The sequence below is a fragment of the Kryptolebias marmoratus genome, linkage group LG14 (genome assembly GCF_001649575.2).
Source record: "Kryptolebias marmoratus isolate JLee-2015 linkage group LG14, ASM164957v2, whole genome shotgun sequence".
NCBI classification, from domain to species: Eukaryota; Metazoa; Chordata; class Actinopteri; order Cyprinodontiformes; family Rivulidae; genus Kryptolebias; species Kryptolebias marmoratus.
The window spans coordinates 9,982,178-9,999,581 of record NC_051443.1 but is presented as its reverse complement, the minus strand read 5'-3'; the positions used below and the strand labels follow the sequence as shown (position 1 = coordinate 9,999,581).

Here is a 17,404-nt window from a genome sequence, read left to right as displayed (position 1 = left end):
GTCCAAATTTAGTACCTGTCCTACCTAAAAAACACAAGACATTGAGTGCAGCCAGTTTTTTGCATCCTTTAAAACAAATATATTCTTGACTCATATTACAGTTCAACACTTTTTACCAAACTTAGCGTGAAAATCAGATCTGGTAATTGTTCTTTTTTATTTATTCTACTAATAATAATGAATTATTTTTAGATCGATGTGCTTTTTCATGTTACAGAAATGATGAGTTTAGGTTAACGTAAGATTAACTTGTGATAATGTCTGTTCATGTTCAAATGTATAGTTTTTTTTATTTCTACACTAAATTTTACAAATTCGTAGATCCAGATACTGAGAGTCAGACTGTCTGTTTCGTTATGCCTTGGACAAAATACGTGGAGTATTCTGTTAAGGCTGATGATTCACTAGCTCATGGCTTCAATTACTCCCAGTAATTTCTGTTTATGAGCTAAATGAGTTCAATTATTAATCAGATGCTCAAAATGTCAATAGAATATAAGGAAAAAAGCCATAGAAAAATGTAAAATAATGACAGATGACAACAAGTGCTTGTTTGTTTCAAATTAGCTGTGTAGAAATGGGTTTCCATTGATCAGCGGAGGAGAGCAAATGGTGGATTTATGGAAAGCCAAAAGGGTCATAATTAATTCACTTTGAAAAATGCCCTCAGGGGATGAATGCCGTTAAAAACGCCTTTAGGTGTTTAATAAGCTTCAACTGTGTGTTTGATGTGTTTATTTTGTATTTTCACATTAGGAGATGACATTCAGTTATGAATATTTCATGTATTTATTTATTTATTTGTTAGCATTAGGTCTAGACCAAATTATATGAAACACAATTCTTTGTACTGTTTTCATGACAAACTAGAGATCCCTTTCAGTTTTGGAGTTTTTATTTGGCACGTAGCCTTCAGGATACTATTTATACCTCATATTGGCTGGATAACACAGTACAATACAACAATTTTTTTTATTTTATAGTTGAGAAAGCCTACCTTGTACATAACCTGTTGCTCCCTTCCAGAAGAGGGTGGTTTGTCTTTCTGTCTCAGGTTTTAGGAGAGTTATTGTCTATTCGAAAAAAGTGAAAATAACCATTTGGCATTTGTTTTGTTTTCCTGTTGTACTAAACCAAGGTACGTACCTAACTGTGATTTATGTGTACAATTAAACTCCTATTATTGTTATTATTCATGTCAGAGAAGGTTTTCCACAGAGGTAAGGAGAGGTAAAAACAATCCAACAAGTGTATTCAAGGTATGTACTCAGCCTGCAGATCATATGATATCACTTTCTGTCTGTCTGTCAGTCAGTCAGTGGAGTAATGCTGTCCTTTTCTTTGCACATTTGCAGCATTTTCATCTGTGCTGCTTTGTGGTCAAGGACATTTTTTTTTCTTGACAATTAGAGAGCTGAATACAAATAAAGATCTGTTTTCTCACCGTGCTCAGTAATTCCTCTGAGCGTCTCGCACCTTGATAGAACTGAGATTAATGTGTGTAATCGCAAAGAAAAGGCTTTACAAACACTGGTGCCTTCATCAGCATGTAAAAGCAGCATGTGTGGGAGTCGAAGTCAAACTCTGATCTTCTGATGTCTTGTGTATGAATATGTACTCTGCCCTGCAGCAAATGTTTTGATCTCATGAGGGGTGCAGGTTAGGCACCTAATAGACACATTTTATTTCAGATGCAATATGCGCATGCAGTTTGGGTCTTTTCGATCAGCAAAGTTATGTTACTGTATTAAAAACATAATCAAGAAACATTAATGTTAATACATTAGGTTTTAGGGTCAATTAGAGGAGTCCTGACTTCTCCTCGTTTCTTTTTAAAACAAACATCCGCTGTGACTTTGTGATAAAACAAGCTAAAGTCAGAAGAAGTTTCGATCCGCTCTTGGTTATTGCAATGTACACTAGCTTGTGTCTGCAAAAAGGAGCAGTTCTTACACAGCTTAAGCACAGCAGAGAGGGAGGAAGATGGGCTTACAAGTTGTGATATCATTTCTATTTCTTATTCAAATGTTTTCCTAATACTGCTTCTTTTTAATTCAACTCTAAATGTTGGTTCACACTATGTGAAATTTTCTTTGGCCAGACACCAACTGTTTATGCTGCTCAAGTACAATCACCCATTGAAGACACATTTGCACATACTCATTTAGCTTTTATTTAAAGTGACTCACAAGTGATGAACAACACTAAAGCTAGAATACAATGAAAAGCCCCACAATAAACATTTATTGTGTTTCAAAGGTACGAGTACAATGAGGAACAGTAAAATAAAGTTTAGTGTATAGAACAATGAATCAGTGCATATTGAATCTAACTACAAAGGCAGAAATATAATTTGGAGCAAGCTTAGTTAAGCTTTCTTTCGCTGATATCAATATTTTTTCTTTTATGGACCTTTAATGGCAGTAGTACTGCTCTTATTTTGTGTACAAAGATCCACTTTGTAAAAAAAAAAAAGTACAAAAAGTTGATTGTAGGGTAGTAAAAACACAATTTATTTAACGTAGTAATTAAAAGTTTAAACAGTTTTAATTGCCATACTACGTTTCTTGAAACTGTAAATAAAGGCTAGTTGTGTGTTTTTCCAGTGTGGAAAACAAACTATTTTACCCTGATTTTTTAAGTTTGCTCACAAAGAAATGAACAGTCTCTAAGTTTTATGGTAGTTTTATTTTAAAGGAGAGACAGAATATTAACTAAAACATTTTAAATAAAAGTTACAAACTGATTTGCATATCATTGAGTGAAATAAATATTTCTTTGATCCTCTAACAAAACATGACTAAGAATTTTACAGAAACTCTTTAAATCCTTTAGGTTTCTTGGTTCTTGGCATCTCACAACTTCAATTTTCTCAGTAGGAATGATCTTTGTAGTCTGGTTAGGCCAATCCAATTAACTTAATGTGCTTTTTCTGTATCCACTCACTTGTTTTTTTGGTGATGTTTTGAATTATTGTCTGCTACAAGATCCATCCACTCCCAATCTTCAGTGTACGAAGAAAGAAAGTTCTTGTCCCAAGATTTTAAAGCACATGGCCCTATTGATTGGCACCTTGATGTGGCAAAATTGTCCTGTACCCTTAACAGAAAAAAAAACCATAAAGCATCATGTTTCCATTCCCTTGCTTGACCATGGGGATGGTGTTCTTTGGCACAACTCTGAATTTACTGGTCCATCTGCGTTCCAAGCCTTACCCATGTTTATGAGATATGAATCATCACTGACAGAATGAGATCTCAGATACAACCAGCTGAAATCTGTTTTCACTGTAGGGTGGCCAGGATCAGCTTTAGAGGTGAGAAGCTCTGCCATCCAGAAAGGAGCTTGGAGTAGAGTGACTACTTGTTTGCGTTGGAAGGTGTAAGCTGTGGTGATTCAGGCATCTAATTTGGAAGCCTCCTGGATGCCTCCCTTTGGAGGTGTTTTGAAGGGAGACCCTGAAAAAGATCTCTCTGGCTTGTGAATACTTCAGGAAACCCTCAGAATGAGCTGGAGAGTGTCACTAGGAAGAGGTGTGTTGGGACCTTTTTCCTTTACCTGCTGCCTTGATGACCCACCCTCAGATTAGCAATTAAAGATGGATGGAAATAATTCAAAAGTAATTAACTACTTTAACTACGGATGCTACAGATACATTACCTACAAATGTCACAAAATTCTGGAAAGTTTACCGTGGTTCTACTGTAAATGCCTAAAAGACCTTTTAAAGTAGCACTGCTAAAGTTGAGACAAGAGACTACTTCAAATTTCCTATCAGTGACCTGCTGTATTCTCTCAGCTGCACATTTTGTCAGATTTTGTTTTCAATGACAGGCTCAGTCCTTTATAGTTAGAGAAAAACCTGTAAACACTGACACATGTAGAGAACACACCTGCTCTGCTCTGTGAACTGCTTCTGGCTGCAGACAACACAGATTTAGAGCAGAGCAGAGAGTGAAGCCTTGACAAAGCCTAGCTCCTGTAGCGTGATCCTCTGTCTGAGGTTTAGATCTGCCTGTTGCTTTAAAGGCCACTGTCTTGCTGTGATGTGATGAATCCTACAGATGTTCATCCAAATAAGCAACTTAGCAGTATCAGCTCATTTTGTCTTGAGTTTATTTCCTTCAGACATACTTTTTTTTTCTGCCACAGAAATACTCTAAATGGTGTTTTATAAAGTGTGCAACACTCTTTTAGGTTACATAAAATGTCTGTTATATCTGTGTGGTGTTTAATTCGGTTGTCCATGTTTATAACTATTACCTTTTAACACATCCATCTAACTAAAAAGCTTCTGCATTTAAATTGCTGTAGGTTTATTACTGCAAGCGATTGAACTTGTGTTTGCCATTTTCAAGACCTCAATTCTTGCGCTCTGATCTGTATTTGGCACTGTGTAATAAATTGTTTCTGGGTTTTATAATTTGCTCTGTGATGGACTGATGATGTGTCCAGGGAGCACCTTCCTTCTTGAATGCTGGAAATAGGCACCAGTCCCTCCTGATCCTCCACAGGATCAAGCATAACAAGATTTACAAAAGGAGAGGACAAAAAAGACTGGAAGCATTAGATCTTCTGAAGCTTCACTGCTTGGGCTCCTAATTGATTTTAACCAAACTGAGGTATCTTAAAGTCAGCACATACTTGTGCTCTGGATCTTGGAGCTATGAGCCAAAAAACTTGTGATACTTTGACATGCAGGCCCATGGTCCAAATGTTGCCTCAAAACCCACTCATGGTATGCTGTCTCATTGCAAATATCCCTCAACTGCTCTGAAACTGTCCAAGTGAAGAAACACCCATTGTCCAGTTTCTCTGAGTAGTCAATGTGTGACAGATGCAAGATTTACGATATTTAGATGGCCATATTCAGGTGCATCACTTACTTGGAGAAGACAGGGCACCAAGAAATCAAGATGCACCACAGCAAAGTGGCCAGCTGGCGAGGGTAGTAGGATGATTTTCACAGTGTTCTGCTGGGAAACCTGGGGTTCTGCTCCTTATGTCCCTTTGAGTCCAAGTACAGCCCTTCACAGAGACAATACTCCCTTCAACAAAATAGTGCACCATGTCACATTGCGAAAATGGTTTAAGGAACAGTTTGAGATGTAAACTTGGCTTTCAAAGTTTCTAAGTTTCCAAGCATATTTAATATAAATATACATTTTTACAAGAGGCTGCAATTGAATGTAGCATGATCTAAGTAATTTTGTCCCATATTTTCTAAAGTTCAAGTGCTTATCCCCATTAAAACTTCCCACTTGCTGACATAATATGGCACTTGCATTCTACATACACTTAGCTCAACCTTTTTCAACTAGAGAGATAGTTTAGGCTTCAAAAAATCATAAATCTACCAGTATATCAATTTTGAGAATTGTTCTGCTGCTTTTAAGCCCCTCTTCACACTGGATGATAACCCTGCTGTGCTCTCCACGACCTACGCAATCTATTGGAACGTGGATGGATCACAGCAAATTTGGCAAAACCTCCTTCAGTGCAAAAGCAATCATGATGTTGTTATAATTAGCACTTGCTAAAAAAGATTCCCCTGGTATTTCAGGCATCCCAAAGACACCCTCCTGTGCCCTCCCCATGCTTTGTACACCCGTCCTGGCACGACTTTCTTGTGTTTCTGACAGGATTAGGCTATGCGGTAGGAAATCTCACCACTCTACAACAACAAGTAAAGTCAACAAAAATCAGAATGTGCAGTCAGGTACATCTTGCAGCATGACGCTTTCTATGTACACTGATGCTGTCACATATTATTGCAGTGCTGTGTGTGTTTCTAGCATAACGCTCTGCTCTGGAATTCTTTGACACAGTTACTGTGCATGTTACAATTAATATTAGACTGTGAGTGTTATTCATTAAACTGTAACTATTTCAACAAAATTTTAAACTTTTAACATTATCAAGGACCCCCAGTTATAAATCAAACTAGAAAAATTCTTGGTAAATTCTTAAAGTAGATTTCCACTTATTGTATGATTTTTTTTTTCCTTGATTACTTCAAAAGTTGTAGCCTTACATCTAGTGATTATTTTCACTAGACGTTCATTAAAATCCTTCAGTGTTTTATAAGCTATTTTGCTATAAGATCTTGTCTCTGGAGTTTATGGCAAAGTTTCTAACAAAAAACTGAAGGATCTCATAGCCATCACATAGCCATAGCCATATATCTTAGGGAATCCTGACATTTACCATAACACCAAATTTTATCTCAATATTTATATACATGGCTGCATAAGAGACAACTCTGTGTTTGCTAAGTTAGCTGGGATGGCCATCTTTAATCAGAATGACTCCAAAGGTTAATCAGTTTTAGATATTCATCTGAAGACTATGTTCGGAAATTTCATTAAAATTTGTTCAGTGGTTCATGAGATATTTTGTGAACAGACATTTTCACCAATAGTTTGTGGGAAATTTTCAAACAAGGAAATGAAGAATCTTTAAAAAGTCAGGATTACAAGAGGGATGTCAACAGCAGGACGACAGAACTGCCTGTAGATAATCAGCTGCTTCTTAGAGGCTCCACAGCTGATATAAAGAAGCCGCAGGTTTCTCAGTCATTTCCCGGTGGTCTACAAGTTGTGTTCAGGATGCATAGTTGCTATGGGTTTTTAGGTGTCTATCAAAGGGAATACAGAGGAGAGGGAAGCTGCAGGGAAAATCTAACTAGAAATAGGAGCACCAACAAGGAGAAAAAAAAATAAAAGTTTAGCTCTCCCAAAATTCACATGATTCCCCTCGCTCAGTTAGACAAGAAAGCACTCTGTGGCAAGTAACAGCTTCACCCCAGTATGGAGCATGACTCATGTTTGATTGCCTGGAAAAGAGAATCCAAAGTAGGCTCGTTCACTTCCTTTTAGCCTCCATTAATCTCAGACGGAGAGTGGAGAGCTGAGCGCTACATAAATCCTGCAGGTCCTCTGGGTCCTGGCATCCTCCGAGGGTGTCCTGCCTCCCACTGAGGCTGAGAGCAGACTAGAGAACGTGGCTGCAGGGGGAACGGCCCTGACTGACACAAAGAGTAATTAAATATGGTCTTTGTCACAGGTAATGAACAAAGAACCCACAGAGAGTTTCATAAGGGTTTTTTTTTCTCTTTAAGTACTTTATTTGCATTTCAAATAGGAATTCAGTCATACCTACAGTTAATTTTTAATGAGAAGGAAATCGTAGCTCTGTCAAAGTTTTACAGGTGCTGAACTTGAGAAAAATAAAGGCATACTTGATCTTCATTATGAGAAACCCTTACAGTTCAACTATTTGTCTTTATCACACGCCAACGTGAAAGGCAAGCAAACATGTAATTCCCTGTGTGTGTGTGTGTGTGTGTGTGTGTGTGTCGGTTAGAAACATATTTAATTAACCACTGAATGTATTTTATTGAAAATACATTCATTTTAAGTCTTTCTTTTTTGTTCGTAGACCAAAATTTTAAACTATCTAGTGGTTGTTCTTAGTACAATGTAACTAAAGATAGATCTTTAAACAAATTACTTTTCTGTAACATTGTTTAGTTATTACAACTTGTCAATATTGATTTGTTCCTGCAAATTCTTGTTGTATTAAAACAACACAGTGTTATAGTGAGATTGGAAACGTGCAGAAAATGAGGGTCATTTTCTTGTCAAACTTGTCTGTTTTGTGACTACTCCCATGACTTAGAAAGTAATTTTTCAGGTGGATGTTTTTTACAACATAACTAGGAACCAGATTTTATTGTTTAGCTTGTTATCACATCAATACATAAACCCTTTGTCTGGACATCATTTTGAAGCAAATCTTGTACAGTCAAAGCTAATTTTAATATTGACATCCCTCTATTTTTTCACTGTGCCTCTGAGTTAAGTCAGCGCACAATTTAAATAGCCAATCAACTGGCCTTCCCTTTGAATGCCCTGCTGAAATTACACGGTGAAAGCAAGCAAAATATAACCAGTATGTCTTATGATCAGCACAGTTTACAGTGCACCAATAAATCATTTGGATTTTATAAGAAAGAAGGCTAAAAGTATGTAGAGCTTGGTATACGTACATTAGTATTGCTGTGAATCTGGGTCAAAGGCAGAGTGCATCCTGAACAGGTTGTCAGTCAATCACAGGGCTACATAGACCCAAACAACTATGCACACACACACTCAGACCTGCGTCCAATGTAGAGTCATCAGTTAACCTGACATGCATGTTATTGGACTGAATAAATAAACAAGAGAACCTGGAGAAACCTGAATATACAAACTCCATGTAGAAAGACCAGAGCTTGGAGTTAAAACCAGGACTTCATGCTGCAAGGCAACAGTGCTCAGTGTGTAAGTTCTCAACATGTTAGGTCTAATGATGGTAACTCTGATTAAATCTCACAGCTTGTCTCTGACTCAGCACTCAACATGTAATGCCTAATTTTGAATTCTTGGTCATAATTATAGCTGGCTCAGTCAAGAATAAATACAGATAGAAACAAAAACTAAAACATTTTTCCCAACCATAACTTTTCCACAGTTGTTTAATCTCAAAGGTAATTACAGCATCTTTTCCAGATTTAATGTTAAAAAGTTATGATCTTACACCGAAGTTAAAAGGGATGGCATCAATATAATGCATAGATTAGGTTTGTATTAAAAGATACCAACTTAAGAATTCACTTACAAATGTCTGGGGCATACAAGAACTATGAAATGGAACTTTGCAAGGAAGAACCAAAAATAATTTTGATTGGTATGTTCATATGATTAGTTAACCAAAGCTGCATTTATAAAAAATGGCTTGTTTTCATGCAGGATTAAAAATAAATGTCTATGGTAAATGTTAGGAAACATTTGTTTGCATCAAATCACATTTAATCAAGCTGTAAAGGCGATTCTTCAAAGATGAGGCGCTTCAAAGAAGACTCAGATGCATATAATGAGATGCTTGATTGAGCCATTGATCTTTTGAACGTTTGGGTTTTACTGAACATTACCTCCGGATTTGCGCTCTATTGCTGATCTGACCCTTTTAAAATCCAATCTGAAAACTTTCATTCAGGCAGGCTTTTTATACCTAGTGGCACTCTTGCTTTTACTGATTGTGTTTAACTTTTGTGTTGTAAAGCTCTTTGTGCACCGTCTGATTGTTGTAAAGAGCTCTTTAAATAATTTAATAAATGTTAATTGATTGATTGATTACAAGCAATGCATCATGTACATAAGTTTGATGTAACAAACTTCTCTTTACACTGTCCTACCTTCAAATTATGAGATGTTTGTAATTTCCCATTTTTACTGAACAACCATTGACCTGTGCTTCTTGGATCAGGAGATTTTTTGGAATCTCACAAACAACTGCTTCCCCATGCTTCACATGACACATGACTCTCAGCTACTACCACACCAAGTTTTAGTTCAATAGCTGCAAAATTGAGTTATAGCCTACTGTTATGTTGGCTAAGGTCAGTTAGGTGTGGCTTCCATTTTGAATTGGATTAACTCCAAAAGTTAATCACTTAAGAGTTCAGTAAAATTCATGCACTGGTTCTTGATATATTTTGCAGAAACACACACACACACACACACACAAAACATAATTGCCCATCTTGCGCCTATTGGCACAACATAGGAACAGTGAACAGAGAGGAAACTTCTTTTTTTTTAAATCCTCACTGAGAGAAGAATTTACTGTCTTTGAGAGGAAGGGTTCCTGCAGCCGGTTGCAAAGTAACAAACTGAACTTTTCTGTGAACATATTGATTTAATTGAATTAATTTTTTGACTTTGTTCGGTCGGTCCACAGCTAAAGGACACTGAACTACTTGAAGAGTCTGCTGATTACCTTGAGAGTATGTCTGTAGCACTCCCACATAATTATCAGAGATGACTGAAGCACTGCCGCTGCTTCTTGTGTGCAGGAACAAAAAGTGTTCTGTAATTACTGAGAGACAGCAGTTTAGAAAAGGACGGCGTGTGAGAATCAGATTCTTCTTTTGACCCGTAATTACGGCAGTTCATGGTCTGGTTGTCGTGTTGATGGGTGAAATAAGGGCTTACGAGTGACCCTTGGTGAAAACACTTAAAATTATGCAGATAACAAAACATGTTGTGCCAATATGTAAAACAAATTTAGATCATTTTAAATAAAAGAACGAGCAGCACTGTGATTGATGGCGTCATTATGCAGCGATTGAGCTGATGCCTTTTTCATGTTATGTTTTTAACCTTGTTTTCTTGTGTGTGGTGAGTGTGTGTGCATCTGTCTGTCTGGTGATTAGCTCCTTTGTTTTGACTTGATGTTCTCTTTAATTAACAGTCCCCGAGTGGGACTGTTCATTTGCATATTTACATATTTGCATAGCTTATGAGCTGCCGGTTGCTGCTCTCGCTCAGCATCAAAGTAACTTGCCCTTGGTTGCCCCCCATCTTCTACCGTTTTCTGCTTCGTCTCTGCAGGGTTAGCTCACTCCCCCCCCCCCCACACACACACACACTTTAAAAACTCATCCGCCGCTCCTCATCTCTGCTGTAAACCAACGGGACGCTTTCAGACAAGCACAGAGGAAATGAGATGAATCGGGGGTGGGGGATGTTTTTTGTGTAAACCTCCACACACACAGTGAGAATAAGCAAGCGGGGCTGCTGCGTTGCCGGCGTCCTCTGTGACCTACAGAAAAGAGGCAGCTATTTCCATCATGCCACCACATCACCTCACTGACCGTGTAATGGAGCGCTGCCGTCACTAGATTGGCTCCCTCGCCTTAAAACACCACTCATCTGCTGCTGCCTGCACCGCTGCCGCCGGGTTTGGAAAAGCAGTTTAGCTCAGCACGCCTCAGTGCGCCGGGTGTGTGAGTGTTTGCATGCATACTACTGTCGTTAACAGCAAGTGTTCACCATTTTATGGGGGTCATAAGGAACCGGATACACATAAATCCATGCAGTTGCCGTATGTGTCCTGATGAAAGCTTCAACAAGTCTATTAGAAAGAAAGTTTTTATTCTGACCCCTCTGAAGGTCTTAAAGGGTCAGTTCCTACAAATTACAAAACTATTGTTCCTAGAATCTATGTGACAGCAAGCATCTAGGATTCCTACAGCTTTTAAAAGGAAGTCGTTTTAGGTCTGGATAAATACAGAAAAAGCAATTAGCGTAGAGAAGCCTTTGTCATTTAAGATGTTTTTCTGTGTTCCTTTTTAAAAAAAAATAAATAAGAAATTGGAACTTTAAAAAATAAATTGCTAAAACAAGCTGAATGCTTTTTACATTAATGATATAAATGGACATAGTCACCATGCCACCTTTTTGGTTTGTTCACATCAAACAATAATTCTAACTTTTTACTCATCAGCATCTTAGATTTTAAATGACAGAGAACTGTTCAAAACATGCACACTTGTGCAATTTTGCTAGGAGTAAAAGGAGTGGACATGTCTCTTGTGATGGAACACATGGTTTTTGATGCTTTTTTAAAATATAATGTTGCAGATTAATTTATTAGTATCTTTTTACAATATTAATAATAAAAATAAACAATTGATGTGACCAAAAATGTCCAGTTTTGTCTTATCAGTCTCAGAAACTTACCCCAGAAGCTTTGGTTTGGGTTTGATTCAATATGCATTTTTTGTGTTTTTCTGCCAATAATGGAGCCTTCAGGGTCTTCTTCATGGAGGTCATTATGATTCAAAAAGTGACGGATGGTGCAATCAGAAATTGACATGGTTTTAGATGCTTTACTCTTTTTCAGCCATCCGCACTGTCTGTAGGGTAACCTGGGGTTGCATTTACTTTTGCGTCCATATCCCTGGAGGATGGCTACAGTCCCATGAGCCATAAACTTTTTAATAATATTGGCTTGCTGTGGTCTCTGTTTGGAGATGATCTTTTGGATTTCACTTTTAACATGGATATCTTTCTGAACTCCTCTTACTGCTCTCGCCTTTGCTTTATCTTCTCCATGTTCATTGTGGCGCACACAAGCGTACCAAACTACCCAGAGTCAAGTTTCCTTTAAATAAGCTGAATGACTGATGAGAAGCTTGAAGGCACCTGTAATTAGGTGACAGTCAAATGCTAAGTGTTTGATCTAATCAGACACTTAGTGTGAATCATGACTATCAAGCAAAGATTAATAGTCTATTTAAGGATACCATTAAATCTGCCCATACTATTTTAGCATATCTTTGTAAAATAAACAAATCATTTTTTTTCACATTGTTTTGTTTACTCTATAAAATACTAAAGGCTTGCAGATATACGTAAGACAATTCCTTTTAACAGAATCTCTTTTCACGAGAAATAAAGCACTGTTTCAGTGAGCTGTGAGGGTACCAACAGAAGGTCTGTGGCTTCTGAAACAGCACCCGCTTGTTCTGAAAAAAACAAAACAAAACAAGCTAAAGCCATTCCAACTGATAAAGAAACAAATCTGGAGGTCGTAAAAATGTTGTTGTTGAAATGCTTTTAACAGTAGGTTATGGACAGCTTACTGATGACTTCAAAATGAGGAAAAAGAGGCACAAACTATACAGGGATACATTTCTGAAATGATCTTTTATATGTGATATTTTCATTAATTAGCTTACATGTATTTAATCTTGTTTAGTTCTTTATTTCAGTTTATCTTTCCTCCAGTTTCCTAGTAAAATTTAGCCAAAATTAGTGCAAAGTAGATCACCTTCATCTATTATGAGAAAAAACAGAAAGATTTTTTAATTACAACTATTAAAAATAGTAATTGATGCAATCATCTGATGAAATATTAGATTCCCTAAATCACAACACATTTATTTTAAAAAGCAAAGATGGAGAGTATTGTTAAAAAATAGTGTATTCATTAAATAAAAGATAAACGGTGTTCAGTAGTGAGTTGGTATATGTAGGTCTGTTTTCTACAGTTTTAGCTGCATAATAAAAACCAAATGTCCTTTACTTGTGCGTGAATATATATCTTCTAAAAGCTCGCCTTCAACTGATGTTTGAGCTTTAAGGAGAGGGCTGTCTGGGGGGTTCTCGACAAACTCAAAGTGAATATTTCATGCAGTGTCACTGACTATAAAATGTAACTGGACTCTGATAAATGCAGCACAAAGTGGTGAAGCCTTAAAGTATTTAAATACCAGTGTAAAGTGTTTCAAAGCCCATATCGGGTTCATAAAGTCAGAAGGACTTTCTGTTAAGAATGATTCCCTTTTGTATCAGCGATGCATCTTTGTGTGGCTTTTGGGCCCATAAACTCAGAAAAACAATGCAAAACTCACTGAATACAGTGAAACAGCACACATCTAAGCATCAAGCACAAAAAAACAGTCTTGTATTTTTCAACACTTTGTATTTTTAAATCATACTTTTAATGCTCATATAATACAATTCCACACAAAGATCAGACAGAAAGAAAGTTTTCTGCATGTCAGCTTTCTCTCATTCTGTGTGTTTTGTACTTTGTCTCAGGAAAGTACACACTCAGTTTGTTCTGTTTACTTTGGGTTTTTATCGGACTTTGTGGTGTGAAGCCACCTGAAGACAAGTGTGCTAATTAGTTGAGAGGTTTGTAAAGGAACCAACAATCAGTTATGCATAAATCATTTACTAAGTCTTTTAGCTCATGATTAGCTCATGTTTAACAGATTTAAAACAGTTTTCCTAACATATAAAAAATATACAGAGCAATTAAGCAAATTATGTTTTCACCTCAAGAGTCCAACCTGTGAAAAAGTACTTCTGAATAAATACATGTTCATTATATAAATGTCATCACTAATTTCTTGTTAATGTAAACATTGAGACGTTTATAAATTATTATCTAGGTAATAACCCCATTCATACACAAATTATAATATGCATACATATGAGTTGTTATGCAAAGAAACATAAATAAAAAATGTGTTACTTTGAAATTAGGTATAAACAATTTACTGAGTTTAGCATGCTGCCCGCCACTGAAAAGTGATGCTACAACACCAACATTTTGTTTGCTGGGGTTGGTTTAAATACAGAAAGAATATTTGTTTCTGTGTTGAGCTTTGAGTGAAGCGTTATCTGTGGGGGTGTAAGCTTTGTTTATCTTTATTAATGCATATATGCCAATTAAATAACACTAAGGGATATTGGAGCAATAATTACACAATAGTTGACATGCCAGGTTCAAACGAAGAGACCTAATGGGGGTGGGGTCATCTTTGACAGCAAACCTACTTATGCAGTACCTACATGTTGACATAATGTACAGATATATACAGTATGCGTGTACGGCTATTTACATGGCTGTTTGTGTGTGTTTTTTCAGTGCATAGTGATGCCTGACAGTCAAAAATGAAGACATAACGACTCACTGTAATTTCATTTTGTATACACAGTAAATTTACATGAATACATGAGCGTCACATGCAACACAAACATCATCACTACACTGACAATAAAAGTGCTCTGAAATAATGGTGTGAGAACAGATCTCTTTGCAGATCTGGTTCTGTTTGCGTTCATTCAAGTCATGCTGTGATCATTAGTTCCAATCTGGATTAGTCTAGTTTTATTGGTCCATTCAAGTTTGGGCTGTTTGTCCAGCCGTGTTTGCTTCAATCAGTAGTCAGTTTCAGTCTGAGTCAGCTGTTTTTTCATTACCTGGGTTTATTGTCCATTTAAGCCTGGATCAGTTTTTGTTGGCTTGCTGGCTTCAGGCTGGGTCAGTTGTCCTGGTCCATTCCATGTTTATTGGTCTCTTCCTGGCTGGAGCTTTTGATCTGTTACAGTCTGAGCATACTGGCCAGCTCATGTTTAGGACTGCTGAAGTCTGGGTTAGTTGGTCACTTTATTCAAAACTGGCATTCATTTAAGACTGTCCTAATCTGGGTCATTTGGCACTTTGTTGTTTGTTTTTTTCCAGTTTTTTTGAACAAGATGGGTCACACATGTGGCTCAGTCTGCATGTATACTGCCAGAGCGGCAAATAACCTTTAGCAATAATAATTTTTTATAAAACCAGAAATTCTGGGTGTTCTTAAGTCAAATCTGACGTGGGTGTTCCAGCTTCACAATGACTGTGTAAAACACGGCAACAGTGAAGACGCTGAAAATCTTATTTTTCTACTTGCATCTGATTGTTGAACAGTTTTATTCACAATGAAGTAATTTAACTACAGTAGTGTAATTCTCAACTCAAGAAAAAAACACCTTTCTGCAGACACTGCTTCTTCACAATTCTCTTTTTGTGAGATGAGAAGCCCCACTGCCAATCTTAAGTTTTACAATTACAGTTTTTTCATAGCTGCATGTAAAAAACAAACAAACAAACAAAAAAAAGTAAAATTTGGCAAGTTCTTTCACTGATTTATTCAAAAATGCTATCTGTTGGATTTATTTGACAATGTGGTTACACATCAATGAATTAATTGCTGCTAAATGTGTTTGACAAATGTGTTTGCTAAATGTGTGTAAAAACACAATTGTAACAGAAACAGCTACATGAAACTTGAGCCAAATTCTGTTACCAAAGTGAAGTTGTAGAATCCAGTTTTATAACAGATATAATTGCAAGACTACATACATCAACCGGATGCAAAACCGTATTACTACATCAGCCAGGCCACTTCTAGGCAAAAATTTAAAAACACACTGCGTTGTGTTGTGTGTTATTCAAGCTGTTTGGAAGAAGCACAGCCAACATGGATAATGGAAGGAATAGGCAAGCTGAGGACTAGATACAGTTCATGGTCAAGGAATAGGGATGCAGCAGATGAAAGGCACATCATTCTTACTTCTTTGAAATCAAAAGCAACTAGCAGTGCCATCAGCTCAAAACTACCAGGTACACTCATTTACTTTCTTGTGAGATCTGAGCAGGAGTTACCTTCACCTGCTATGATGCAGGTTAGATTTCCAGCATAACATCTCATACATGGAGACCGATCCAGGTAAAACATTAACCAGCTTTGGAGTTCTACAAATCTTATATTGAATTTGAAGTTAACTTGCTAAGGCACAAAGCTTCATAGACCAGGCCTCGGGTCAACTCCATGTTTATTGGTCTCTTCCAGGTGTCCAGTCCTGGTCCTGGAGGGCCACTATCCTGCATGTTTCAGACTTCTCTGCTTTGACACACGTGATTTGAATAACTGAGTGATTAACAGGCTTCTGCAGAACTTGAAGACCTGCTATAGAGCAGGGACACATATAAGAAACATATATAAGATGTCATCCTCAAAGTATGTATCGTGAATCACTTTCAGCTACTATCATATCAAACTTTAGTTTATAATCTGTAAAATTGACCAAGTTATAGCCATTTTTGTTTTGACTAATATGTAATATCTGTGGTGGTGATCTTGAATTGGGTTGTCTCCAAAAGTTAAGCAGTTACACATTCACACAGGTAATTACATAATTACCTGCTGCCAAACACTAAAAACAGCAAAAAGACATGAACACATGAACACAAACGCAGTGCAACTATGAAGACAGTTTCAGAGAGCGAACAACAAGACATTTACAGAAAACCAGACAACTCAACAATGCAGAGCCGCCAACAACACAGTGAGAATATCAGCGCGTCTTGTTGTCTCAGGGGCAAAAACATCATCGTCCGCCTTTACCTTTTCAACTTTTTCAACACTTTATTCATGAGGTACTCACAAAGTAAAACTTACCCTTTAGGAAAGCAAAACACCTTGTGGGTGCCATATGCTCTCTTCATTTAAATCTGTGCTTCAGTGCACCAACCTCTGAGCTTTTAGTTGCTGCAAAACTTTTACTCATGTCTTATTTAAATGTTTATTTATTTATTTTTTTTAATGCATTTTACACCAAAGTCTTCTCATTATGAGACTCTGGAATCTAACGCAGAGGAAATTGCTTGGGTCAGAGGAAGTACTTTGTATTTTTTTCTTGCTGCTGATGATTAGTTAGATGAATGTTTAACGAGGCCTGCAGGGAAATGAAGGAGCTCCGGCAGGATTTGATCAAGTGGTTTCTGAGGCGGCAGATTGAGCCACTCAGCGTTTTCTTCTGTGTGACTCTCCTTCTGTCCTTGGCTTTGCCGTCATCACTCTCTGACCTTCAGTTTTCACGCACGTTAATTTGTTCTCAAAGAATTGCAGTACTTTATTTCAAGATCAATTGTTTTATTCTTACTTTAGTAGGAATACTTTAGTATTGACAACCTTGAAGTCTAAAAAAAGTGCAGCTGTACAAACTGTTAGGGGTCAAATTAATCTGGTTGATCTTTTTACCATCGGGTACGTCTGCTCTGGTATGGAGTAGTCAGCTCTCAGGTTTTATATTCTGTACTTGGGTCTGGAGTCAACCTTTTAAATTAAAAAAAGTCTAAAAGAGGCTGAGTCAAAGTCAAAAGACCAAAATTGAAGGCAGCTCCTATTCTGTCTGAGAATTAATCATATTAATTATAATATGAAATAAATTATTAAATA

At 37.1% G+C, this 17,404-nt stretch overlaps 1 protein-coding gene across 1 annotated transcript in view; it reads left to right on the top strand.

Annotated features, from left to right (window-relative positions):
• gfra2b (GDNF family receptor alpha 2b) overlaps window positions 1-17,404 on the top strand; it is a 123,981-nt gene that overhangs the window by 64,842 nt on the left and 41,735 nt on the right. The gene's annotated exons all lie outside the window — the stretch shown is intronic.